We start from the raw sequence: 26,509 nt of genomic DNA, 5'->3' as shown, positions 1-26,509 counted from the left end.
GAACTCTGTTCATCCCTCCCCCTGTCTTTTTCTTCCAGTGCAGCAAGTCTGTCGTGTTCATTCAGGACCACAGCACAAACTCTCTCCGCGGTCAGCTGCGCGGCCGGTAGGGAACCAAGCTGACTGGCAACAACCTTGTAGGTGTGGCTAAGGCTGTTTATCATCATGAAGCAAAACACTTCCTCCTGAAGACGGAAATTGCGTTCCACCATCTGTTGACGCAGAAACTTCATTTCTGTCAGGTGCGCTTGAACATCTCCATCAGGCGCAAGTCTCAGATTGGTCAATTTCTCAAAATACAGCAACGCTGAAGAACCAGCATCTCTCTGATGCGTTGTACGCAGCGTGTCCCATACCTCTTTCGCATTTTCTAAATGCTGAACATGCACCAACTGATCATCTGAGACACACAGAATTATACCAGTCCTGGCCCTTACATTCTGTGACTCCCAACCTCTGGTTGGTGCTGCAGGGATGGGGTTTTCAATTACATCAAAAAGCCTCTGATTCTGCAGCAGGGCCTTCATCTTTACAGACCAAGATGAATAATTGTCATTGGTTAAGGAAGGTGGGCAAGGCAAACCTCCTTTCTTGGCATCCATCTTGAAGCCAAGCCTCTCTCACCTCCTGTCAAACAAACTGTAAAATCCAACAGTTGTTTTTTTCTTTCTCACGCAGCAAACTGCAAATTGTTTACGCTCTTTGCACCTGGCAGCTAAACTCAGGCTGCTATTGAAAAGTCCCTTCCAAGAGCACGTAAACTTTGTAGCCAAAACATTCTCTGGTTTTGTTTCGCTTTCCCAGGCTTACACTCAGAGTCCAGCCCCTTTGCCAGTAACTTTCCACTTCCGTTACCTAGCAACAATGCATTTCAATAAGACATCTTATCTACCACAAAAATTTGTGGAATGCAGGCTTCTTCTCCGGAGCTCTTGTTTTCTTTGAAACGCAGCTCCGTGAACCAGGGAATTAATCTTCCTGCGTTCACACTTTTAGCCCGAAATGCAGCATACCTTGAACTTTGTTGCTCTGGAAAACACCTCTTCTTTCCATCAGCTGTCTGTTGAGCCTCTGGCTGCTTTCAGACGCTTGCCTTCCTCCTTGGAGCAGAGGAGGACAATCCACCAGCCTCTCATGCAGATGTCCGATGAATCGCAACCATCCTCTGCTACCACTGTTGGAATTCTGCCTGGGTCAGAGGAATGTGCCACAAGCAGGCACCGGCAGATATTCCTGTCGACCTCCCTGCGTCTCCCAACCTCTGCTGATAAGCAGGCGAGGTCCGGCGATTCTTCTCAGATGTATGAGAGGAACACACCGTTCTTCCTCTCTCCCCTTTGGTGTCCCCAGGGAGGGGAAAGAAGCAGACAGAAAACTATTTACATCATTTATTTCTGCCTCTTACATCAGTACAGAGAATCATGTCTGCACTCAACAACAGCAAGAATAAACTCCTCCCAAGTACATCCAGTACTGGTCATATGACACACACACACACTGAGCTAACATCCGGTGCTCAGTACAGAATGGACTGCCCCTTTGTTCCCATGGCAACAGTCACAAACATCCTGTCTGGCTTTCCAGCCACAAGCAGCTGGCTGAGCTGCTAGAACCTTTGCTTGCTGCAGCATTGGTGCTTTATGGTAACACTCTGGACACGTTCCAGTTTGTCAGTGTCCTTCTTGAACTGTGGTGCCCAGAACTGGACACAGTACTCCAGGTGAGGTCTGACCAGAGCAGAATACAGTGGCACTATTACTTCCCTTGATCTAGATGCTATACTCCTATTGATACAGCCCAGAATTGCATTGGCTTTTTTAGCTGCCGTGTCACACTGTTGGCTCATGTCAAGTTTGTGGTCAACCAAGACTCCTAGATCCTTTTCACATGTACTGCTCTCAAGCCAGGTGTCACATACCCAAGGAAATTCTGAAGGCTCATTTACATTGTTATGGAATACAGACAATTTGGGTTTCACAGGCTGCCAATTCAAAGCTAGTCTTGAATCAACAGTCCTTGATTACTTGGCCAGAGAATTCTGGAGGCGGTTTGCACTTAGACATTGGCTTAGCTCAGTCAGAATCACAAGTTACTGCTTACTTGCGCTGGATTTTAGCTCTGAGGTCTTAATACAGACAAATCAGAAAACAACAGCTAGAGATGGCATACCTAAGTTCAAGGAATAATTTCAATCCTTAAAACTCTTCAGTCCTATGGATTTTTCATATGGCTTAATTGTAAGTAACTTTAGGTAGATAATGCTCAGCATTTAATTTTTTCCTCTTTTCTTCTGCTTTTAAAAAAAAACCAGCCTCACTTATCTGGAGGGTATCAGCCTTTACTGAAATTTATGGAGGTGTGTTGATAAAACTGTAAGTGTATACCTTCTTTCCAATGAACAGATCCCCATATGTACATGTATATCTGCCCTTATTCTTCTGCTATAATGGTCTAGTCTAGTTTGTAAGTACACCTAGACAGGTCATGGTCACAGAGTGTTGAGAAGGTTAGGGATAAAGTGTAGAAAATGCATAAAATGTTTAAGCTGACTTTTTGTTGTACCCCAAGACTTTAGTGGTCTTCCTGAATTCCTTCCTCTCCCTTCCTAAATGAGCAACCAAGGTTGACCTTTGTGACCCTTGTTTCACCACTGCCCAACATCCTAGCGGGAAGGTAAACGGCGTTTCCGTGTGCTGCGCTGGTGCTTGCTCGCCAGAGCAGCGATGTCACGCTGGCCACGTGACCCAGAAGTGTCTCCGGACAGCGCTGGCCCCTGGCCTCTTGAGTGAGATGGGCACACAACCCTAGAGTCTGTCAAGACTGGCCCGTACGGGCAGGGGTACCTTTACCTCGGGTTAAGTACTTAATTTGTTCCGGAAGTCCGTTCTTAACCTGAAACTGTTCTTAACCTGAAGCACCACTTTAGCTAATGAGGCCTCCTGCTGCCGCCGTGCCGCCGGAGCACGATTTCTGTTCTCATCCTGAAGCAAATTTCTTAACCTGAAGCACTATTTCTGTGTTAGCGGAGTCTGCAACCTGAAGCATATGTAACGTGAAGCATATGTAACCCAAGGTACCACTGTAAGTGGGAACTAGAAGCAACATTTTACTGTTTATTTTCCTACAATTCTGTGCATTTTATTAACAGTACACAAAATGTTTTGTTTGAAGTACAGCTTGTGCTGTTTGATCCAAGGCAGGGGTCAGCAAACGTTTTCAGCAGGGGGCCAGTCCACTCTCCCTCAGACCTTGCGGGGGGGCCAGACTATTTTCTGAAGGGAAAAAATGAACGAATTTCTATGCCCCACAAATAACCCAGAGATGCATTTTAAATAAAAGCACACATTCTACTCATGTAAAAACACCAGGCAGGCCCTACAAATAACCCAGAGATGCGTTTTAAATAAAAGGATACATTCTAATCATGTAAAATCATGCTGATTCCCGGACTGTCTGTGGGCCAGATTTAGAAGGTGATTGGGCCGGATCCGGCCCCCGGGCCTTAGTTTGCCTACCCACAATCCAGGAGTATTCTGTACAACCTGTATTATCTCATCCCACTTCCTTGCCTTGGGCCTCCTAGCCAACCTGTAGTCGAGTCCTACTGCTCTCTATTCAGTAGATGGTGGCAGCTATCAATTTGGCTATTCAATTGTGGTTTTAATACCACTATGGGGCATTTAGATGCCCAGGTCTACTCAGTGACTGCCATTGGGTACCAGGGCACAGAGAGGACTAAGAAAAGGATACCTGAGTATGTCACAATTTCTTTGCATTTTTTGGCACAGCAGTATCTACCACTAAAAACCCCAAATAAGAAGCAAAGGGGGGGGGGGGAGAGAGACTGCAAATATGAAAAATCAAAATCACATTTCTGTCAACCAACTTTCCAAAGCCTGAATTCTTCCTGTCACTGTGGCACACACCTTAGTTAGATCCCATTTGGATGATTTTAATGGACTCTACATGGGGGCTGCTTTGGAAAAGTGCTCAGAAACATCAACCAGCTCAAAGAGCTGCAGCCATATTATTGAGGGGGTCTGCATATAGGGAGCATACGACTCCCTTTTTACAACAGCTCCGCTGGCTACTAGTCTGTTTCTGGGCACAAATCAAAGTGCCGGTTATGACCTATAAAACCCCATGTGGTTTTAGGTCCAAGCTAAAACCTGGTGCTGTGCTGTCTTTATTGCAAATATTGGTATGGTTTTAATAGATTTTATATCTGTGTGGAGTTTTAATTCTATCCATGTTTGATTGTTTTTAATGGTGGTGTGGTTGTTGTTTTTTCTACAGTACGTTTTAGTGCTTCTTATTTTTATCTGTAAGCTGCCTCGATTTCTGTCTGGGGGGAAAGGCAGGGTATAAATAAATATGTATGCTCTCAGAAAGTGTTATAAGAATGTTCTCCATCAGTGCTGGCGTCAGCACCTGCCTTGCTTGGGCAGTAGCAGATGGGGTCCCAATGCCGCAGAAGGGTCCTTAAAAAAATCTGTCGCTGTGCCTTGAAAAGCAATAGGTGGTTGGATGTGGCCACCACCTTAATTTCCTACAATGCTCCCAATATAGCATCACTCTGGGAAACTGGGAGGGATTGAAATAAAGTTGCACAGGAAAGCTTAGAGCACAGCTACTACTTAGTAGGAGGGCTCCTTCGAACTTGGAGCTGGCCCCGTTTTCCACCTCCGGCATATGGCTACCTTTGAGGTCAGATACAATGTTCCCAGCATCAGAGACATTTACACCCACACTGTGCCACATAATCCCATAAATACCCTTTGTCAGGAACTTAAAAACCACCAGCGGTATGCCGTGGTACTATGCTTACTGTCAAAAAACGGTTATGTATATGAGGCTCAAGACTTGCAGAATATGTATTCATTAGCACTTTGGGCAGGTTCCTTATGTACTCCTGTTGTGAATGTCACCATCCTTCAATGATCACAAGAGTGATGGATGCATCAGGAAAATACAATGTTGGCTCAGATTTCAAAGCAGTTTGAGCTCCAATTGGCTTTCGGTTTCCCTAACCAGATTAGAGGAAGAAAGAGAGGCCGGTCACAGCAGATGCCCTGTCTCGGTTCATTACTCAACACCTGTTAAACTTGATTAACGGCCCCAGCTAATTATCTGTTAAGAGTATCTCATGCTGTGAAGGATCCCAGAGGTCTGAAAAGTTGACTTCATTTACATGTTTGTCTCCTTTCACAAGGTCTCTGTTAAACATCGCCCAGAAAAACAAAGCAGAAATCTACGGAGCATTTTTCACAATTCCCATGTGGTTTATTCACAACTTCAGAACTATATAACCACACATACACACACATACGCCCCTCTAAAATATGTATTTGTTTTTGTTGTTGCTGTTGTTGTTACTGAGGGAAGATATTTTCTTCATTTCCTTTGTGCCCTAAGATTCCTGACAAGTTTACAGATGGAAAAAGTTTTCATTTGTTTCTTCTTCTTCTTCTTCTTCTTCTTCTTCTTCTTCTGTTGAGAAAGTTGAGCCTCATGTATAGCGATTCTGGGGCTCTCAAATCTGTTTGCCTACGTCTGTTTGGGATTATCCTGTGAGATCTGGCAGTGAATGAAAGTAGTGGTTCAACAGCAGCTCATACCATCACAATATTTCCTATATTGTGGACACCAAAAACATCTGAAGGCAGCCCTGTTTAGGGAAGCTTTTAATATTTGGTGAATTATTATATTTCAATATTTTGCTGGAGTGGCTGGGGAAGCCCAGCAAGATGGGCAGGGTATAAATAATAAGTTGTTGTTGTTGTTGTTGTTGTTGTTGTTGTTGTTGTTGTTATACAGCAACTGACTGGCTGCACAAAATCACATGACAATATTTTCAGGAGTTATTGCCCGCCATAGATTCCTCAGAGTCACAGCCCCAGAAGTTCCTTCACGTCAAACATTGCTGTGCAAGTTTGCAGCGTGAAAAGGGAACAAAAATACCTCTACGCGTCTTCAGACAGAATGCACTCTGACAGAGGACTCTCCAGAGAACATGAGCTACCACAATACTGATGAAAAACCTGGAGCACAGTACAATCGTAAGTGCTAAAAAAAGGAACATCGGTCGTTTAAACCAAAAGAAAACCAAAGGTGTCTGCTTTAAAGGGAGCAACAGATGTTCACTTAAATCAGGTGTGGGGAACTTGTGGCCCTCCAGATGTTGCTGAACTGCAACACTCCTGTCAGCCTCAGCAAGCATGACCAATGGCTAAGGATCATGGGAGTCGCAGTTCAGCAACTTCTGGAGGAACAAAAGTTCCCCACTCATTCCTTAAATATTTTGACTTTTGGAAGAGGGGCTCTCTCATATATATATATATATATATATATATATATATATATATATATATATAAATTGGCATTGTGTAAGCCTGGCACATCCTTAGTCAAAGCCTCATCCTCTGGTCCATCCTCAGGACTCTAGATCAAGGTCTAGAATATGCAGTTGTCTCCCAATGCTCCTCTTAGTTTCATAAGGCTTGCCAAACTGTTCATCAGTTTTGCAAATAAGATTTTCTAAAGGCATGGAAAAGAATGCAAGAGGTAGCTACTTCTAATGGAACAGAACAGTAATCTGCAATGGGATGATGGCACTGTTAACAAGTGGGGGGTCGTCTCAGAAGAAACCTCCTGGAGGAGGAAGCACTGTGAAACATAGTCAAAGTACATTCCTCTCCCCGTTATCTGGTTTATTTTCAAACCTGAGAAGTAGCAAAGACACAGTTCTGTTCTCAATGCAGAACAGACGGTTAAGTTGAAGACCAGAGCTCCCCACCTCCCCATATCTAGCTGGATGGCTTTGAAATTGGATTGAAGAAATTCATGGAGGATAAGGCTGTATCAATGGTGTGGCGTTTGCCCGTTCATTGGAAAATGTATGTACAGGGGGAGAGAAAGAGTTAATAGGTAGACCAATAGAAAAGCCAGAGGCGGAGCCTACTTGTTTATAAAAGGGCTTAACCCGAGGTTTAGTTAGTTAGTTGGTTGGTTGGTTGGGAAATGGCAGTTGGGAAAGCAGTTGGCAGACAGATGGAAATAGAGAGACAGTGCAGTTGGTTCTTGTGTGAGGGGAGGTAGAAGAGCTAGAGACAGAATAAAATAAGACTAAGAGGGCAAAGGGTAACAGCGTTTTGAATGCATTCAAAGTTTATTTGTGTTTGCAATAAACTACAATCTTCATCTTAAAAAGTAGAGACATCACCTTGCCAACAAAGGTCCGTATAGTAAAAGCTGTGGTTTTCCCAGTAGTAATGTATGGAAGTGAAAGCTGGACCATAAAGAAGGCTGATCGCCAAAGAATTGATGCTTTTGAATTATGGTGCTGGAGGAGACTCTTGAGAGTCCCATGGACTGCAAGAAGATCAAACCTCTCCATTCTTAAGGAAATCAGCCCTGAGTGCTCACTGGAAGGACAGATCCTGAAGCTGAGGCTCCAATACTTTGGCCACCTCATGAGAAGACTCCCTGGAAAAGACCCTGATGCTGGGAAAGATGGAGGGCACAAGGAGAAGGGGACGGCAGAGGACGAGATGGTTGGATAGTGTTCATGAAGCTACCAGCATGAGTTTGACCAAACTGCGGGAGGCAGTGGAAGACAGAAGTGCCTGGCGTGCTCTGGTCCATGGGGTCATGAAGAGTCGGACACGACTAAACAACAACAACAATCTTCATTGTTAACTTAAGAACCTGACTGAGACTAAGTGATTTACCGGAGAGGACCTGGTTGGTGGCAGCGAATTAGTGGTGTACAGGTCAATAGTCCATGAGACAACCAGGGTCTCCGTACGAATGCCACAAATGGCTACTGGCCATAATGGCTATGCTCTGCCTCCACTGTCAGAGGCAGTCATGTTTCTGACTGCACAGGAGAAGAGAGTGCTCTCATGCTCGGGTCCTGCTTGTGAGTTTTCCACAGGGCGGCCCCTGTGACAACAAGATGCTGGACTCCAATCCAGCAGGCTCCTCTTATGCCCTTAGTTTGCCTTCATCTCTGCCTTTTCTCTTCCAGCTGAGAGATCAAATTCAGTACACTTGAGGGGAGGGAGGGAGGGAGGGAAGAAACCCTGCTCAGTGTACTTGATACTGAGGCTATTGCATAAATTAGATGGCAAGAATGTTCCCTGAAGGACTCAATTCTCAGACCTTCAGGGAAAGCGGTAGGGAAGTGGGAGGGGATGAGGGAAGGAGTAGGTCTCACCTCTGCAATCTACTCAGACCTCTCCCTTCTTGTTGAAACAAGTTTGCATTTGAACTTGGGTCTCTTTCGCGGCAGGCTATTGCTTTTTAATGCACAGTTTTTCAGCGTTGTTTGATGTCTCTTAGTATCCACTACCTTATTTACTCCTGAGCCTGAAGCTAAACTCCTCAAGTAAAACACATCTAAGGACTTTTGAGATACGGGGGCAGGGGGAATTCAATATTCAGCAACATTACTTGGAGGCAAGAGAGGGAGGACTCATGTACACACAGCTTGGTTTGCTCCTGGATTTTGCTTATACCAAAATGTCTGGGAAATTTTGAGGGGGGAGAAGCACTCCAAGAGTTTCAATAGGACCAGTGAATTTTTTGGGGGAGGTACCACACATTCCCATAAATTTCTCCACCATGTAGAGTCAAACCAGACATAATGCTAATCGCACCATTAGCCCTTGCTCATTAAATAATAATATTTTTTTAATAAATGGCAGTGGGAGAGGGAAGAGAGCATGGGGAGTCAATCACAATTATTGTGGAGAATCTTATGATGATTCCTTTGGCCGTAATCTGTCTGGAGGAGTAGATCTGTGATGGGCAGGACCAGAGCTACACTCCACTCTTTCTTTCCCAATATTGTTATCATTCCACATTCTCCCACTCACTCATACTCCATCCACACACACTCGCACACAAATTTGCATACACTCAGGCACCCCAATCATTCATCAGCCATCCATCCGTTCGTTTTCCAAACACACACACACACCAGTCACCCACTCATACATACAAGCTTGCACCCTATTCATCTATTTGTTCTCTGTTTCACACATGCATCCTCCCACACACACCATCCATCCATTCACACCCAAAAGCCCCTTTTGCCTCTTGATTTTTGGAGACCAAAAGACAGGCTCTGAGTGGTCTGCTGCCGCTACCACTGCAAAGTAAAGAGACCAGAGGATCCCCATCCCACAGTCACAAAGCATTTAGCCTCCTTCCTTTGCTTGGAAACCTTTCTCCCTCCATCGGTTAGAAACTGCAACACCCAAAAGTCCTCACTGTAGCCTTCTCAGCCATATTTGCAGTGGAAGTGGGTTAAGAGAGCAAGCATACATACAAAAACTAGGCCCCCTTTTCTGCCACCTTGTTTTTCTTTTGATAATGCAGAAGCACCTTCTAAGGACTGGAATAGGGTTGTTGTTTTTGCTTGTGGTACCACATTTGATTATCACACAGCACTGGGGGTGGGGGTGGGGATTCTTCTGGAATGACTATCCAGAACTGGTACACCAAACTTTGAGACATGGCAATAATGGAGAAACAAACGTGTAACCTTAAGGCACTCAAAAGACCAAGAGACCCAAAGGCAAGAGATTTGGTTTTCAACCTCTTGGAGTGATTCTCCCACCCCTTTTGTTAATTGGGGAGATGGTGAGAAGCAAGTCCCAGTCAGGTATGTACATAGATATGGGACTCATAAGCAGTTCATTCAGATTCGTAACAGCTGGGAGATACAGTTAGAGAAATTACAGGATAAAAGCTGAAGTGCATGAAAGGAGGGCTGAGCAAGTGAAGGTTGGAATGTGAAAGTTGTGTTTGTAAGAGAACCTTGAGAAAAGCAGGAGGGAAAGGTAAGGAAAAGGCTATGCTTCGTGATTAAACCAGTAACAGCTGGTAAAGGGAGGCATTGCCATATATGGATATAACTACCCTTTTGCTTCATCTTTGCTTGAAAAGTGTCTAAATACTGCTGTTTGAAAGACTTGGTGTGGGTCACTCCCTCACTTGGGGTCTTGGGTCTCACTACACTGCAATGCTTTTGAAAAAGATGTCCTGTCTGGCTGACAATTCTTGTTTAGGTTCTGTTGGCCATTCCAGGCCCCGATATTTCTCTGACAATTTGGTGTCAGAAGTAGCGAGAAGCTACTTTTTAAGGATAGTCCTGAAGATGGCCTAAATGTCAGAGAAAAGGGGGGGGGGGCAATTTAAAACTACAACTACTCTTCCGCACTCAGGATTTGATGTTATCAACCATTGCGATACATGGATCTTCCATTTAGATGTGTGTATGCTGGATATGTTATTTTGGGAGTATTACTTGTTTCTTATGATAAAAGTTCTTCTTAAAAAAAAAAAAACAAATTCAAAAGGTTGCCAAAAAACAACCCGCAATACACAGAGTCAAAGAGGAAGCCACAATGAGGCAAAGGAGGCGGTGAGTTGAGCAGCACAAGCACTAGAAAGGGAGCCGTGGCTGAGGAGGAAGGGGCAGCACTGACCCCAGGGAAGCCAGATGCAGCCTGGATGGTGTGCCTCCACTTGTTGGACTACAACTTTCATCAAGCCTGAGCATTAGCCATGCTGGTTGGGCTGATCTCCAACAATATTTCCCCACCCCTGGTTTAAACCATCCCTATCTGGATGCCTCCTCCATCACTGTTGCTACTTGTTTTATTTATTTTTCTATTGTGTGCTTAAAAAAATGCATTGGAATTTGTACATTGACTAGGGAGGATATGTATCAAGAAAGCCAGGATAGAAATATATTTGTTGTTGTTGTTGTTGTTGTTGTTGTTGTTGCCATTGTCGTCATCACCACCACCACACCTCTAGTCTCTAAACTCCAATGTAATTTAAAAAAAAACACATGGCTACCAAACTGTAAGTAAACCAACTACAGTGGTACCTCGGGATGCGAACAGGATCCATTCCGGAGCCCCGTTCGCATCCCGAACAGAACGTAAGACGCGACAGCGCGTCTGCGCGTGAGCGGGTCGCGTTTCGCCACTTCTGCACATGCGCGTGACGTCATTTTGACCGTCTGCACATGCGCAAGCGGCGAAACCTGGAAGTAACGCGCTCCGTTACTTCCGGGTCGCCGCAAAGCACAACCCGATGTTGGAATTCTGCCTGGGTCAGAGGAATGTGCCACATGATAGGCACCGGCAGATATTCCTGTCGACCTCCCCGCGTCTCCCAACCTCTGCTGATAAGCAGGCGAGGTCCGGCGATTCTTCTCAGATGTATGAGAGGAACACACCGTTCTTCCTCTCTCCCCTTTGTTGTCCCCAGGGAGGGGAAAGAAGCAGACAGAAAACTATTTACATCATTTATTTCTGCCTCTTACATCAGTACAGAGAATCATGTCTGCACTCAACAACAGCAAGAAGAAAACTCCTCCCAAGTACATCCAGTACGGGTCATATGACACACACACACACTGAGCTAACATCCGGTGCTCAGTACAGAATGGACTGCCCCTTTGTTCCCATGGCAACAGTCACAAACATCCTGTCTGGCTTTCCAGCCACAAGCAGCTGGCTGAGCTGCTGGAGCCTTTGCTTGCTGCAGCATTGGTGCTTTATGGTAACATACTCCCCCTAAAGTATCAATGTGTGCTGCGAGCAAAGCGTCATCCAGAGAAGAAAACAAACAGTTGTTATATTTATAACATTCCCCTGTTGTTTCAGTTCCACCCTTGGAACTACCCGCCACTGGTTTAACCAATGTACCTCTCTGGTTGTGTGACTTCGCATTACCTCGGTTAACAACTCTCTGTTGTGCCTTTGTCTCTGACTCAGACACAGCTTCAATCTGTCCTTGGTCGTTTACAATAGCAACATATGCAAGGTTAGCAAACTCCTTTGAATACCTCTTGGGTGGTACACCCTTCGTTGCTCTCTCAGACCTACGTAAAAGTTGCTGCTCTTCTCTGCTTTCTGGTTCAGCCTCTGAACTCTCTGAAGAACCAGTACTAAGCTTAATCAATGGTTCATCCTCCTCTTCTGAGGGTCTAGTCATTATGTGAGATTTCCTCTCAATGACTGTGACAACTGAGCTGTCTGAGCTATCGCTGTCATCATCAGTACTACTGAACTCAATAAGATCAAACTCATCATCATCATCATCATCAGAATCGTTTCCTGTGGGAAATGTCTGTACTATCCGCTCTTGCTTTGGAGCACTCTCTAGGAACTTTGTGAGAATCACCTGACCAGATTCAGACAAAATTACTCTGTAGAGACCCTTTTCATAACCCACAAAAATGCCTCTGGCATTCTTTACACCATCTGGAGCTTCTGTTCTCACATGAGACCCGAAAACCTTAAAATAGGCAACAGAAGGTTTTCTATTGAACAGCTTCTCAAAAGGAGAACATCCCAACTCTGTTGAGACTTTTCTCAGCCACACATGAAGATAGGACGCTAGCGATTCGGCCCAATATTCATGTGGCAAATGTGAACTCAGCAATTGCGCATTCATTCCCTTTTGCAATTCTTTGTTCACTTTTACACAGACCCCCCTGTTCCACGCTTCTTGCGAAACTGCAACTTTGTGGTCTATCCCTTTTCCATCCAGGAACTTCTGAAACTTCTGTAACAGAAAAACTTGTTTGTCATCTGTGAAAAGACAATCAATGTTAGCATCATGCATACTTTTAACCTTGTCACAAAACTCCTGAAACTTTTCTAAAGTTTCTTGTGGTTTCTCCATCATATAAACCCAAGAATAATTTGTGAAACAATCCACACACAAAAGGTAAAATCGTGCACCGCCTCTAGATGGTTCTAGAGGACCAATCACATCAGCATACACCCGCTGAAATGCTCTGTCGACCTTCTTGGTGTTGGTCACCTTCCTGGTGCTCACACTGGTCATACCTGCAAGAGAGATTTCGTTAGAAACATCAGAAGAATTACATTTCATGTAATCACTTTGATCAAAAGTCAACAAATACAGTCCATCTTTCTCTTTGGCAGTAAGAAACAGTTCTCCATCTTTGTAGATCTTGCAGCTTTTAGCATCATAGGACAGTTTCAGTCCTTTCTTTGCAATCTGCGACACGCTCAGCAGATTAAATTTCAGTTCTGGAACCAGGTAAACATTGCTTATAGTCAAGTTCAGACTCTCAAGATACACAGTCCCAATTCCAGTCGCTTCCAACTCCTGACCGTTGGCCTGTTTCACAGTGAAGCTTTGCTTCTTCAACGTCGAAAACAGTCCTCTGTGCGGGCACATGTGAACCGTTGCGCCCGTGTCAATTATGAACGAGTTCCCAACATCTGGCGTGGTTCCTTTCGCCATCATAGCCTTTGCAGGTTTCACCTGGCACTTGGTACGGTTTTTGCCTGACGCCTGAGGCTTCGTAGAGCTGCTTTTTGCTCCTCTTGACTGGCGCGGCTTCTTACAGTTTCGCTGTAGATGCCCATTCTGTCCACAATTGTAGCATCGGACAGCACTCAATGCTACACCATGCTCTCCAGTAGCATCAGCAGTGGGGGAATTAGAACTCTGTTCTTCCCTCCCCCTGTCTTTTTCTTCCAGTGCAGCAAGTCTGTCGTGTTCATTCAGGACCACAGCACAAACTCTCTCCGCGGTCAGCTGCGCGGCCGGTAGGGAACCAAGCTGACTGGCAACAACCTTGTAGGTGCGGCTAAGGCTGTTCATCATCATGAAGCAAAACACTTCCTCCTGAAGACGAAAATTGCGTTCCACCATCTGTTGACGCAGAAACTTCATTTCTGTCAGGTGCGCTTGAACATCTCCATCAGGCGCAAGTCTCAGATTGGTCAATTTCTCAAAATACAGCAACGCTGAAGAACCAGCATCTCTCTGATGCGTTGTACGCAGCGTGTCCCATACCTCTTTCGCATTTTCTAAATGCTGAACATGCACCAACTGATCATCTGAGACACACAGAATTATAGCAGTCCTGGCCCTTACATTCTGTGACTCCCAACCTCTGGTTGGTGCTGCAGGGATGGGGTTTTCAATTACATCAAAAAGCCTCTGATTCTGCAGCAGGGCCTTCATCTTTACAGACCAAGATGAATAATTGTCATTGGATAAGGGAGGAGGGCAAGGCAAACCTCCCCCTTTCTTGGCATCCATCTTGAAGCCAAGCCTCCAGCTCACAATGTCAAACAAACTGTAAAATCCAACAGTCGTTTTTTTCTTTCTCACGCAGGCAAACTGCAAATTGTTTACGCTCTTTGCACCTGGCAGCTAAACTCAGGCTGCTATTGAAAAGTCCCTTCCAAGAGCTCGTAAACCTTGTAGCCGAAACATTCTCTGATTTTGTTTCGCTTTCCCAGGCTGACATTCAGAGTCCAGCCCCTTTGCCAGTAACTTTCCAGGACCGTTACCTAGCAACAATGCATTTCAATGGGACTTCTTATCTACCACAAAAATTTGTGGAATGCAGGCTTCAGCCTTCAAGCTGCAGGCCTCTTCCTCCCGGAGCTCTTGTTTTCTTTGAAACGCAGCTCCGTGAACCAGTGAATTAATCAGACTGCGTTCACACTTTTAGCCCGAAATGCAGCATACCTTGAGCTCCGTTGCTTGGAAAACACCTCTTCTTTCCACCAGCCGTCTGTGGAGCCTCTGGCATCTTTCAGACGCTTGTCTTCCTCCTTGGAGCAGAGGAGGACAATCCACCAGCCTCTCATTCAGATGTCCGATGAATCGCAACCATCCGAAGGCTGCCACTGTTGGAATTCTGCCTGGGTCAGAGGAATGTGCCACATGATAGGCACCGGCAGATATTCCTGTCGACCTCCCCGCGTCTCCCAACCTCTGCTGATAAGCAGGCGAGGTCCGGCGATTCTTCTCAGATGTATGAGAGGAACACACCGTTCTTCCTCTCTCCCCTTTGTTGTCCCCAGGGAGGGGAAAGAAGCAGACAGAAAACTATTTACATCATTTATTTCTGCCTCTTACATCAGTACAGAGAATCATGTCTGCACTCAACAACAGCAAGAAGAAAACTCCTCCCAAGTACATCCAGTACGGGTCATATGACACACACACACACTGAGCTAACATCCGGTGCTCAGTACAGAATGGACTGCCCCTTTGTTCCCATGGCAACAGTCACAAACATCCTGTCTGGCTTTCCAGCCACAAGCAGCTGGCTGAGCTGCTGGAGCCTTTGCTTGCTGCAGCATTGGTGCTTTATGGTAACACCCGAAAGCACTCAACCTAAAGCGTATTTATCCCAAGGTATGACTGTACACTGCTTTAATGGTTATTTGCTTATCAACCCTAAATCAATGCTTTGAACGGAAGGATCTACCATGGAATTTCCATTATTCAAACTCCAACCGGCAGACTTTCATCCATTGCCCATTTTCACCCTATATGCTTCATCTCTGTCACTATACGGAATCCTCACTTTTGTTTATCCAAACTTCCAATTACCTGGATATTTTAGAGCTTTCCTGTTTGGAATTGCAAGGTCACATCCAATTTTATCTTCTCAAATAAGTCTTCCTTGTTCTCTCTTAACCTGAACTAATGGTACCCTATGGACATTGCACTGTGGAATAAATGCACCTCTTGGTTCAGAGCTGAAACCTGAGGGGGAGAAAAACAACTTATTGCTGTAATTGAGCTTCAAGTAATTCCAATACAAACAAATTTTCAGGGTGGTTTTGGTTTTTGGCTGCTGGAAGATTAGCTGCTTATCTATCCCTGCATGATAGATAACAGCTCCTCTCTCTATTGTAGGCTAAGCATCCAGTACCATAGGGCAGGAAACCACCAAGAGACACCATTTACAAAACAAAGATAAACCATCATTGTTGCATTTATTTATTTCTTTGCCCACAGTCAATCCTGATCTACCTATCTGCGCTGAAAGTGAACATGTGTTTCTCTACTCCAGCAGAGGAAGATTTCAGGGTGTGGACAAGGCATCAGGGTAGGGGATTTCTGAGGTATGTGTGACAAAGGTGGGAAAGGTTAACCCCTTCCCACCCACAATGTGGCCATAGGAAGACGGGAATTCCCTGCTGGGTCTTTTTTAAGAGGTACAACTAGTACTAGCATGCTGTTTAATACCCTATACTTATGTAGTATATCCCTGAAACTCTGGACTCACGTCAATGGATTTACCTTCTAAAATACGTTTAATTTATCTTAACTAGGGATGGGGAGAAATTTGATTCTGTTTGCATTTAAAAGCAAACTTACCTAATTTGCACTGTTCAAAACAGTACATGAACTGGAACACAGCCGTACCTTGAAATCTGCAATTTTCTGAATTTTTCAGTGCCCTTCACCAGTCAAGCAATGCATACAAAATTGCACACACCAGAGTAAAAGGCATTAAAATGCATATATTCATGAAAATAACACACAAAAATGAACTGAGGAAATTGCTTAGCAAAAAAGTGTACATTAAGCAAAATTGCACAAAGAATGTGTGTATTAGGAGAAATTTGCACAAAATGCTGGTGATTTTTCATAGCAGAGAGATCCAAGATGACACTGGGCAAATGTGATGTCACGAAAGAACTCTTAACTCTTAAAGCTGGAGTTTTGCTAATAGTTTGAAAGAGAATGGCATGACACTAATATGAGGACAAACTGCTGAGGTGGGTAGAGGAAGCATTATCCTTCATATGAAAGATTTTTTTCCAAACTAAAAACTCTTCTTCACTACAGTGCCATAAATTATACAAAGTCCGTCCTATTTTCCATCATGTTAATGTCTGTTACTGGAGAACTATCAGAGGTAGAAAACGCTGAAAGAATTAAAGTCTCTAGAAGCTGCCAGACCTAACAGAGAGCAGTAAAAGAACTGCATTACTTTAAAAGTTGGGATCGGAATTTGTTTCCCCATTAGGTCAGCAAGTCTCCGCATACTGCACATATGCTGTAAATTTTATGAAGTGTATTAACTAAGTTTATTAATATTTGAAAATTACTCACAAAATCAATTGCAGAAACAGAGCTGAAATATTCACTACCATGTTCCAGCCCTAGCAGAACTTCAAACTGTCTTCTGCTGCATAAATAAAAGAGGCAAAACATACAGAGTTTTCATTTCAAAGCATTGCCAGCCTTTACAGAATCCCATAATAGTATTTCCTCCCCCCTCTCCCTCTCTCTTGGAATTACCATATGGTTTAATGTGCTTTGAGATTTTTTGACTGATGGTCCTTTAGCAAATTTCTGTGCTTTTGCTGAGGGGCAATTAATTGTGATTTGCATGATTTCATCAGCAATCTAAAAGTTACAAAGGCAGAGTCTAGCAACGATACAAATACGAGCGTAATTCCTTCCTGGTTGGCTAAAACTATTCTGTTTTCAGGTGGACAGGACACAAATGAGGACATGGAGTGGGAATCTCCCAGAAACTGCAAGATAAAACGAAGGAACAAAAAGAAGAGCGAGCGACCTAACAGCCAAGTGAGGCAAAAGGTGTATTTTGTCCAGCCTTCTCTTTCCAAGCCTCTGGGAACATCACAAACTGTTGCATGAAAGAAATGGCAAGCAGGAAAAAGGACTGCACAAGAAGGAATTGTTTTAAAATACTGGGAAATACAGTAAAGTTCAGTACAGTGGTACCTCGGGTTAAGTACTTAATTCGTTCCGGAGGCCGTACTTAACCTAAAACTGTTCTTAACCTGAAGCACCACTTTAGCTAATGGGGCCTCCTGCTGCCGCTGTGCCACCGAAGCACAATTTCTGTTCTCATCCTGAAGCAAAGTTCTTAAGCTGAAGCACTATTTCTGGGCTAGCGGAGTCTGTAACCTGAAGCATATGTAACCTGAAGCGTATGTAACCCGAGGTACCACTGTATGTGGAGGAACTTCACGGCAGCAATTTCAGACAAGCAACATGATAAGCAGTAATGTGGAAGCGTCAAGGATTGCCCTCACTTTGAAATGACCCTAACTTGAATGGGCTGCGTGGCACTGTGATGTCATCGTGTTCACTGAAGAATCCTTGATTGGCTCAGAGTGATAGCAATATAGCTCAGGAAGCAGTTTGCTTTGCTTATTCTCACTGATGTCATTATGTAACCAAACCCGAACAGCTATGTGGACAGGTCCGTTTCCAAGATGAAGAAGACCAAAGATGAAGGGCCATAAAGCTGTAGTGGACTGGGGAAGGGATGGTCAGCAAGTAGACAGCAAACACACTTTACATACATGTTGTAGTTCCAGTGGGTACCCCACTCCCCACAAAGCTAAAATTTGCACTAGGCAAGAGAGGGAAAGGAATGAGATTACTCTATATCTTAGATTAAAATCTGAGCCAGAGTTTCATTCATTGGGTCAGAGATAAATTAAATGTCTCTGAAACCTCTCTAATCCAGAGATCAACTTTGTTTTCCGCTAGAAATAAATTTTTCAACAGCAAACTTGTGGCTGAAAGGTCAGAGTCCACTTTCAGATTTTAGAATTAATATTGTGAGAGCGTAGAATTCTTCTTTAGATATTAAACTCGTGGACTCTAGTCTGTTGAAACACATGCCATAATAAAATGTGCTGGTCTTTACAGTGCTATAAGACTCTTGTTGAAAAAGCAGGCATGATCTCTGGCCAAGTATTGGGATCCGCCAGGGAGGCTGGTGAATATAAATGGAGATCTAGTGCTGCTAGGTTGCCTGCCTCAGTAAGATGCTTACTTTAATTTCCTGATATATTTTTTTCAAACCAAGCCAATCTGCTTTATTGCATCTTCAGTCAGTTCAATTAACAAATAAAGTATTATGCTTCTGATACTGCATCAAGTGTGTATTGTGGCTGCACACTTCATTAACTGGAAACCGACATATGGCAATTTTTAGGTCACTGTTGCATCACTGAAAACAGACACATCCATCAATGCCAACATCTCTCATGTGCTGAGCAGCACCCACTGCTTTTAGCAAAAGGGTTAACATTATTATAAAAGGCAGATAAAATGGAATACTGTACTGACACGTTTCTAATGAAAAGGGCTACATTTTAGGAGCGCTTCGCTGACAATCCTCAGTGTTAAATGAATGAGCACAGGGAAGCACCTAAGCTGTCATTTGTCTTGTTTTGTTCTGTTTTTAAATCATCCTTATTCCACTTTTTGAACCTCGGGTGGAACCCCTCAAGGAGGCTTGCAATCGCAAGTTAAAAGTATAATACAAGCATAATAAATGAAATAAATAAAACAAAACCGTGTAAATTATAGGCAGGAACTTGAGAAATCAATTCAAAAATGTATGTGTGTGTATCAGCCACCCTGCATTGATTACTCCCCTGCCTTATGTGACCATAACAACATAATATTGTTGTTGTTGTTGTTACTACTGTTACTGTTATTTTATTTATGAATTGCTTCCAACAAAGCATCTTAAAGCAATTTCACAATACAAAAAACTACGGCATCCCTCTGGCCTTATTTTGCGCTGACAAGGGTGAACTTTGATGATGGGAAACAAAGAGGAACGGTGCTTTGCACACAAAATGAGCCCTGTGCAAAGAATTGTCTAGCTTAACAACACAGGTAGAAACTTGCACGTGTCGCTAAATCTTCTCTCTGTAGGATGCAAGAAGGTGCTTTCCCTCACAAGTCCGTACACCCAAACGCCTCTCCTCTTCAACAACTGGGGGTGTTGGGGCAGGTCATGACACACAGGCAAGCAAGGGAAGAGGAAGCTTTCAGTCTGTGATGGAGAGCTGGCACAACTGTCTTCCCAAGCCCCACCCTCTCTCTTCCCCAACCAGCTGATCACCCAGCCATCCTTACTTGTAAGCAGACTTTCTTGTGCAAAGTTACTGCCTGCAAAGTTACTGAGCCAGATGGACCAATAGCCTAACTCAATACAAGGCAGATCTTAAGTTTCCATGTTTGGAGATGGCAGCAGTAGAACTCAGCAGCTGTCATTCTTTACCTCAAAAGCCCTCTTGAAAGACCCTGTTGATGGCACTGTGTCATAGGACGGACATCAATGGGAGGGCTTTGCCCCAGAGTTTATGGCTCATGGTTTGTCTGGGAGAAGGAAACCATGAACCGGGGTTCAAAAGACACTCTTATGTCAAATGATGGCTTAGCTCAGCGATGTGCCAGAACAAGTAGGGAGGAGCAAAGTGGCCATGATCCCAGAGCCGGTGTGCTACTGTGTTCACACCAAACTATGGTTTGGCTTAGCATGATGTGCAGACCAGGTCCTTGTCTGTTGTTTTAAGTTTTAGTCTATAATATAACTATGACTTTCAAACCCAGTGGTTAGAATCACAGCTGCCACCTCTGGGGGGGGGCCTGGGTGCCTCAGCACCCACAAAATTTCCGCTGTGGGTGCCTAAGCATGTCTACAGCCACAGCAGGCCCCAAGAGAGGCCCTGAGGTGGAGGCAGAGGCCCTGGCCCAGTTGCTGCTGCCGCAGCGCCAAAAAGCCAGCAGAGGCAAGGCAGTGGGTGGCAGAGGCTGGCAGAGACCAAGCAGTGTGTGTGTGTGTGTGTGTGTGTGTGTGTGTGTGTGTGTATGCACGCAATGTAGCATCATGATGTCATGTTGCGAGTGCCGCTGGGCACCCACAATTGGGGGCCCAAGTTGGCGCCACTGGTTAGACTGAAAGCCTCCTTTCTTGGGACAGCACAAAGCTAAGGGTTTTGCGACAGACCACCTTTTTACGCAGACTTTTATTTGTGTAGAAAATCCTCTCTTTCCCTGCTCCCCTTTAATTTTGTGCAAGTGAGCTGGGTAGCTGAAAAGAGTTGGAAGGGCTGCCTTCCTGTTTGTTCCCTGCTCTGGCACCTTTCCGTTCTGCGCTCCCTGAGTAGCACCATTCTAAAGGCTAATAGCCCTGGAGGAGGCCAGGGAAGCCTAGAAGAAAAGGCCAATCGTGGCGCAGTTTAAAAGGTCAAAAGTTGCTCCCTGAAGGGAGAGAAGGGGACGTGAGTGAGGGATGAGAGAAAGACAGCTGCAAAGGCTAAGAGCTGTACACCAAAGGGCGAGATGCTTGTCTTTTGTTGCTCAAACTGCTCGCCTCAGGGAGGGGTTCGGCCTTTTTGTTGTGGTTCTCCTCCTTCCTGCAATTACCCTGCAAATCCCTGGCTCTGGCAAGAAAATGGGAATCTTGAAATTAATCATAATAATAGCAATGGTAATAACTCTTCGGAACTATTTTTTTTACTTTTAAGGAAGGCCAAAGCACAACAGTAGCACAGCCGTACCTTTGTGGATGTAAAAGTAGAGGTGGGTGTGTTCATGAATGTGCATGGTAACTGCTTCTCAGTTTCTTTTGTACCAACAGCAGATGCACTCAAAATAACAAGGCCTGCAATTTTAAGCAGACCCTCCAAGTATCCCTATTTTCCAGGGACATTCCTGGATTTGGAGAAGCCATTCTGGTTTCTGATTTTATCCCGGAATGTCCCACTTTTCCCTATTTCCACTGGAGAAATGTCAGAGGGAATGGAATAGGACATCCCTATTTTCATCGGAGAAATGTTGGAGGGTATGTTTTAAGCTAGGCACTGAATTCCTGTGCGCCATCCAGTACCCTCTGGTTCACAACTACTTATCTTTGTTGCCTCCAGCAGTAAAGAGCCAAGTGCTTCATTTTGTTTAATCTAAAGTGAGCTAATTCTTTAGCATCAAAGGTGGCCTCTGTGTTGACCTTACCTGGGCACCAGGATAAGATATTTCTGCTTTTGTAAAAGCTCCGTCCAGGCCGGCTGCTCACGCTGCTCTGAATCAACACCTTAGAAGTAACCCCAGGAGCCAGCTGATTTAACACAGTGGGTGAAAGACAGTTTTCCACAAGCCAGTGGGAGCAGGCAGATGGACTAAGAGCGCCACACAGAATATGAAATGTTATTTGAAAAGTGATTGGCAATGGAGAAAGGTAGTTGGCTGCTATTTACTCAGTAGCTACCTGCCGAAAAGAAAAGAAAAAAAAGGGGGGGGTTCTGAACTTAATATGCCAGTATCCTCCTTTGAGAAACCAATGTCGTTTTCAATGTACAGAATTTATAAATGACACTGCAGTCCTGAGTATCCCATTGGTAGAGATGCCCCTGACTCGGGAGCATATCAAACACAAGGAAATTCCCTGCACAGAAGTAATATAAATAGGAAATCTGAATGATGTGTAGTTTGTGATATTTAAGCAAAGTATGTGCATCTGTTTAACAAGTGAGAGCTGGACCATAAAGAAGGCTGATCACAGAAGAATTGATGCTTTTGAATTATGGTGCTGGAGGAGACTCTTGAGAGTCCCGTGGACTGCAAGAAGATCAAACCTACCCATGCTTAAGGAAATCAGCCCTGAGTGCTCACTGGAAGGACAGATCCTGAAGCTGAGGCTCCAATACTTTGGCCATCTCATGAGAAGAGAAGACTTCCTGGAAAAGACCCTGATGTTGGGAAAGATGGGGGGCATAAGGAGAAGGGAATGACAGAGGACGAGATGGTTGGACAGTGTTCTCGAAGCTACGAACATGAGTTTGACCAAGCTGCAGGAGGCAGTGGAAGACAGGAGTGCCTGGCGTGCTCTGGTCCATGGGGTCATGAAGAGTCGGACACAACTAATTGACTAAACAATAATAAGGAATGGGGACAGAGAAGAAAATTGCTTCAGTTTGCATTTAAAGATGGACGTATCTAACTTATACTTCCGGGGGGGGGGGACGGACAGCTGGAATAGATGGAACACTACCATCCTTTGAAATTTGCACGTCTCTGAATTTTGCAATGCAGTTCTCCAGCATATACTAGGGGAAGGTATGTGTAAATTCTAAATAAATAAATAAATAAAAATGGCCGTTTCTGAATCTCTAAGGTCTATTGAAGACTTTTAAAAAATTCCAATGAACATTTTTTTCTGATTGTATCATTTTTACAAATTTCTACTTTCTTCGTACAGACGTCTCCCTACTTACACAGGGGTTACATTCCCAGGTACCACACATATATGTAAAATTGCACATAGTGGGCATTGAATTAGGCCTTGTTAGCTGGTTGAGTCAGAAGCCTGCACATAGGCTGCAACTGCTGAGATGGAAACACAGAATATGTTAGGGTTGCCATGTTTCAAAAGTGAAAAACCAGGACACACCGAAAATTGTTTATCTTGCCTAAGATCCAGGACAAAGCACTGCCTTTCAGAAATTCCCCCAGGGTGTGAATTCTGCCTTTGAAATCCCGGTAATGTCCAGGAAAATCCAGGCATATGGCAGCCCTAGAATATGTATGCTGCCCTCAGTGTAGCAGACAATCAGTAGGCCAATCTGCATTAGGTGTCTTCGGCAAAGATTGAGATGTGAACTTGTACACACACACTTGAAAATTGGAACTGGATAATTCTCAGCACAATTCTACATCGCTGCAGGCAGTGCAAGAAAGATGGTCCTGCTCCTGCTGAAGAAGCTGGAAAACAATTGTAATCATGAGAAGAAAGCTGAAATTCAGTGAAATTGAAAAGGCGGCGCTGCAGAAGATGACATAAACCTAGAATGAAAAAGGACAGGCAAGCAGAATGGAGAACTACAAATGGAAATGGGGAAATCGTGGTCATAAGCCACAATAAAAATGAGCTGTTAGCCATCAACAATGCTCAGCCGCAGTGTAGATCCCTGGTTCAGATGCCATTTTCTTATTCGTAGATGGCCTATGCTGTTTGTTTGCTTTAATTTGTATCACTTTTAAAAAAATTGTCCCTGTTCATTTTTACAACATAGCAGGTTTCCAACGGCAGTTTATCTGACACAGACTGCAGAAAGGTAATCAAGTTGAGAAATACAAAATGCTCCTTTTTTTGCCCGCAGGCTTCCAGAGGGACATGAAAAAAGCAATTTCTGTGTGCATATCCTAAATGTAATGTCTAGTCTTAATCAATGTTACTTCTGCAGGAGAGAGGGGGAAAAGGATAATGAGAAGCATCACTACTTATCACTCTGACCACAGCACAGAGCAAGTTCTTGTGCAGGCAAGCAGAATTGCAGATCCAACTTAATTTCATCTGAACAAAGTTTTAAAGGTTCCAGGAGATGCGGCGGAAGAATTTGCAAGAGCTGGGGGTGGGGTGGGGAGCACGTCCCTTTAAAGTACCTCTTCTCCTCTATCAAACAAGTTGACCCCTCCTCCTTCTCAAACCCCATTTACCAGCATTTCCTGGGAGGCAGTATGCAGCCTTACCTTTTGTTGTTGTCATTTAAACCTGCCCCTCTATTATCCCCTGCCTTTCCCCTCACCAGTCTGCAGGCACTGTAGTGGCAGATCTGCATGAATGAAATTTTTTGTTGTTGTTTAGTCGTTTATAATAATAATAATTTATTATTTATACCCCGCCCATCTGACTGGGTTTCTCCAGCCACTCTGACAAAACACTAAAATACAATAATCTATTAAACATTAAAGGCTTCCCTAAACAGGGCTGCCTTCAGATGTCTTCTAAAAGTTTGGTGGTTATTTTTCTCTTTGACATCTGATGGGAGGGCGTTCCACAGGGTGGGTGCCACTACCAAGAAGGCATTCTGCCTGGTTCCCTGTAACTTGGCTTCTCGTAGTAAGGGAACTGCCAGAAGGCCCTTGGCGCTGGACCTCAGTGTCCAGGCAGAACGATGGAGGTGGAGACGCTCCTTCAGGTATCCTGGGCCGAGGCCATTTAGGGCTTTAAAGGTCAGCACCAACACTTTGAATTGTGCTCGGAAATGTACTGGGAGCCAGTGTAGGTCTTTCAAGACCGGTGTTATATGGTCTCGGCGGCCGCTCCCAGTCACCAGTCTAGCTGCCGCATTCTGGATTAGTTGTAGTTTCCGGGTCACCAGTTTAGTCATGTCTGCCTCTTCGTGACCCCATGGACCAGAGCACACCAGGCACTCCTGCCTTCCACACATGAATGAAAATACTCCCTGCTTATTTAAAACGGAGAAACAAGATACCTCAAAATATTGTATGAGGAGAAGACCCAGACATCAGTGGCAGAACATATGCTTTGCATGCTGAAGGTTCTAGCTCCAGTCCCCCAGTTGAAGGATCCAATGTATTAACACAGGAAGCCGACTTATGCTGAATCAGACCATTGGTCCATCTAACTCAGTGCTGTCTGCACTGACTGGCAGTGGCTCTCACCTTTCAGGCAGGGTTCTCACCTAGCTCTACCAGGATCCAGCTTCCAGTATGTGTTCCATGCCGGATTGGCCAAGGATCTCACTACTATGTGGCATGTTTAATGTATGGACATGGGAGATGCCTGCACTGACATTGAATCATCATGCTTAATGAGTAATGTGTGCCTGTTTTTCTCTCTCTTACATTAATTAAATTAGAGGCATGGAGATTGAGCATTGTTATCAGGATCACAGCATGCAGGGAGGGGAGGTTTGTAATTAATGCAAAGTGCAGGGGGGGATGTTCCTCCCTAGCTCTTCCCCCTCCCAGAAAATAACATTTAAAAATCAGGGTCCCCTCCCTCCCAAGATTCACAAAGATTATATACAGAAGCTCTGAGCATCCACAACTCCTTTACTGCCCTTGGGTGCTGCTCATCAAGCCCTGGAAATCTGAATTCATTTAAAGTAGCTAGGTGTTTCCTTACTGCCTCTTTTCCTATCCCTCCTTGCATCGTTCATTCTGTTATCACCAGGTTGGGAACTGCTTTCCTTTTGGGTGAAGAAAGAGGCAAAGTAGGTATTGAGCAGTTCCGCCTTCACCCAATAGCATTTCTCCATCTTCTCCTTGCAGAGAACCTACTGTTTGCTTGTTCTTTCTCTTGCTTTGAACATAGCTAAAGAAACCTTTTTTTATTATTCTTTTTAACCTTTCTTGCAAGCTTGAGCTCATTCTGAGCTTTAGCCCACCTGACCTTCTCCCTGCAACTGTTGGCTACTCTTGTATACTCCTCCTTTATGATTTCCCCTTTCTTCCATTTCTTTTACACACCCTTTAAAAATCTGAGCTCATCTGTAAGCTCCTTATGCAGCCACACCGTTGTTGTTTTTCTACAAGCCTCCCACTTTTCTTTCTTGTTGGGATTGTCTGCGTTTGTGCCTCCAATATTTCACCTTTAAGAAATTCTCATCCATCTTGAACTCCTTTCTCACTGAGTACTTCTGATCGTGGGATCTCATCCAGCAGCTCCTTAAGCTTTTTGAAATCCGCCTTCTTAAAAGTCCTACACTCAACTTTCCCTTGCCTCTCTACAGTGAAGCCCAAGATCAAATTCTGCCCCCCCCCAAAAAAAAATATCAGGTCAGCTAAGATGCTTGGTACTGATTTAATTGCTAAACTCTGTATTTGGGGGACAATAAATATAAAAAAGATTGAATAGAAATACAGTGCCATTCTAATCATATTAGTCTAAAGCATGAGGGAGTGAGAAAAGTCACGAAAAAGACCATATCACATTCAAATATTTGGAGAAACAGAATGTGGACATCTAATGATGTACCACTGTATCTCTTTGTTAGGAAATGCACCTGCTTGAAATAAACTTGAAGCCCAGCAAACTCTCCATACTAGACTACTCTCACCAGGTGTGTGGACGTTTTCTTGGTTATGCTTTTACATGGTCTCTGAA

The 26,509-nt window shown here is 44.3% G+C and overlaps 1 protein-coding gene and 1 long non-coding RNA gene across 7 annotated transcripts in view; both read right to left on the bottom strand.

Moving 5' to 3' along the window:
- Positions 1-26,509, bottom strand: part of FHIT (fragile histidine triad diadenosine triphosphatase) — a 1,036,588-nt gene that overhangs the window by 548,724 nt on the left and 461,355 nt on the right. The gene's annotated exons all lie outside the window — the stretch shown is intronic.
- LOC308471679 lies at positions 5,260-18,947 on the bottom strand. 2 transcript variants are annotated; one of them, XR_013983066.1, is made up of 4 exons: positions 17,799-18,947; positions 16,933-17,008; positions 15,418-15,573; positions 5,260-5,577 (listed from the first exon to the last, which is right to left on the bottom strand). It is a non-coding gene; the product is annotated as an uncharacterized lncRNA (long non-coding RNA). The 2 variants fall into 2 exon arrangements; XR_013983067.1 differs by lacking the exon at positions 17,799-18,947 and adding an exon at positions 17,122-17,748.

The sequence above is a fragment of the Podarcis pityusensis genome (assembly GCF_964106645.2).
Source record: "Podarcis pityusensis genome assembly, chromosome: 2".
NCBI lineage: Eukaryota > Metazoa > Chordata > Lepidosauria > Squamata > Lacertidae > Podarcis > Podarcis pityusensis.
Note: the sequence above shows the minus strand (reverse complement) of the source record. Positions and strands in the feature narration are given on the sequence as shown.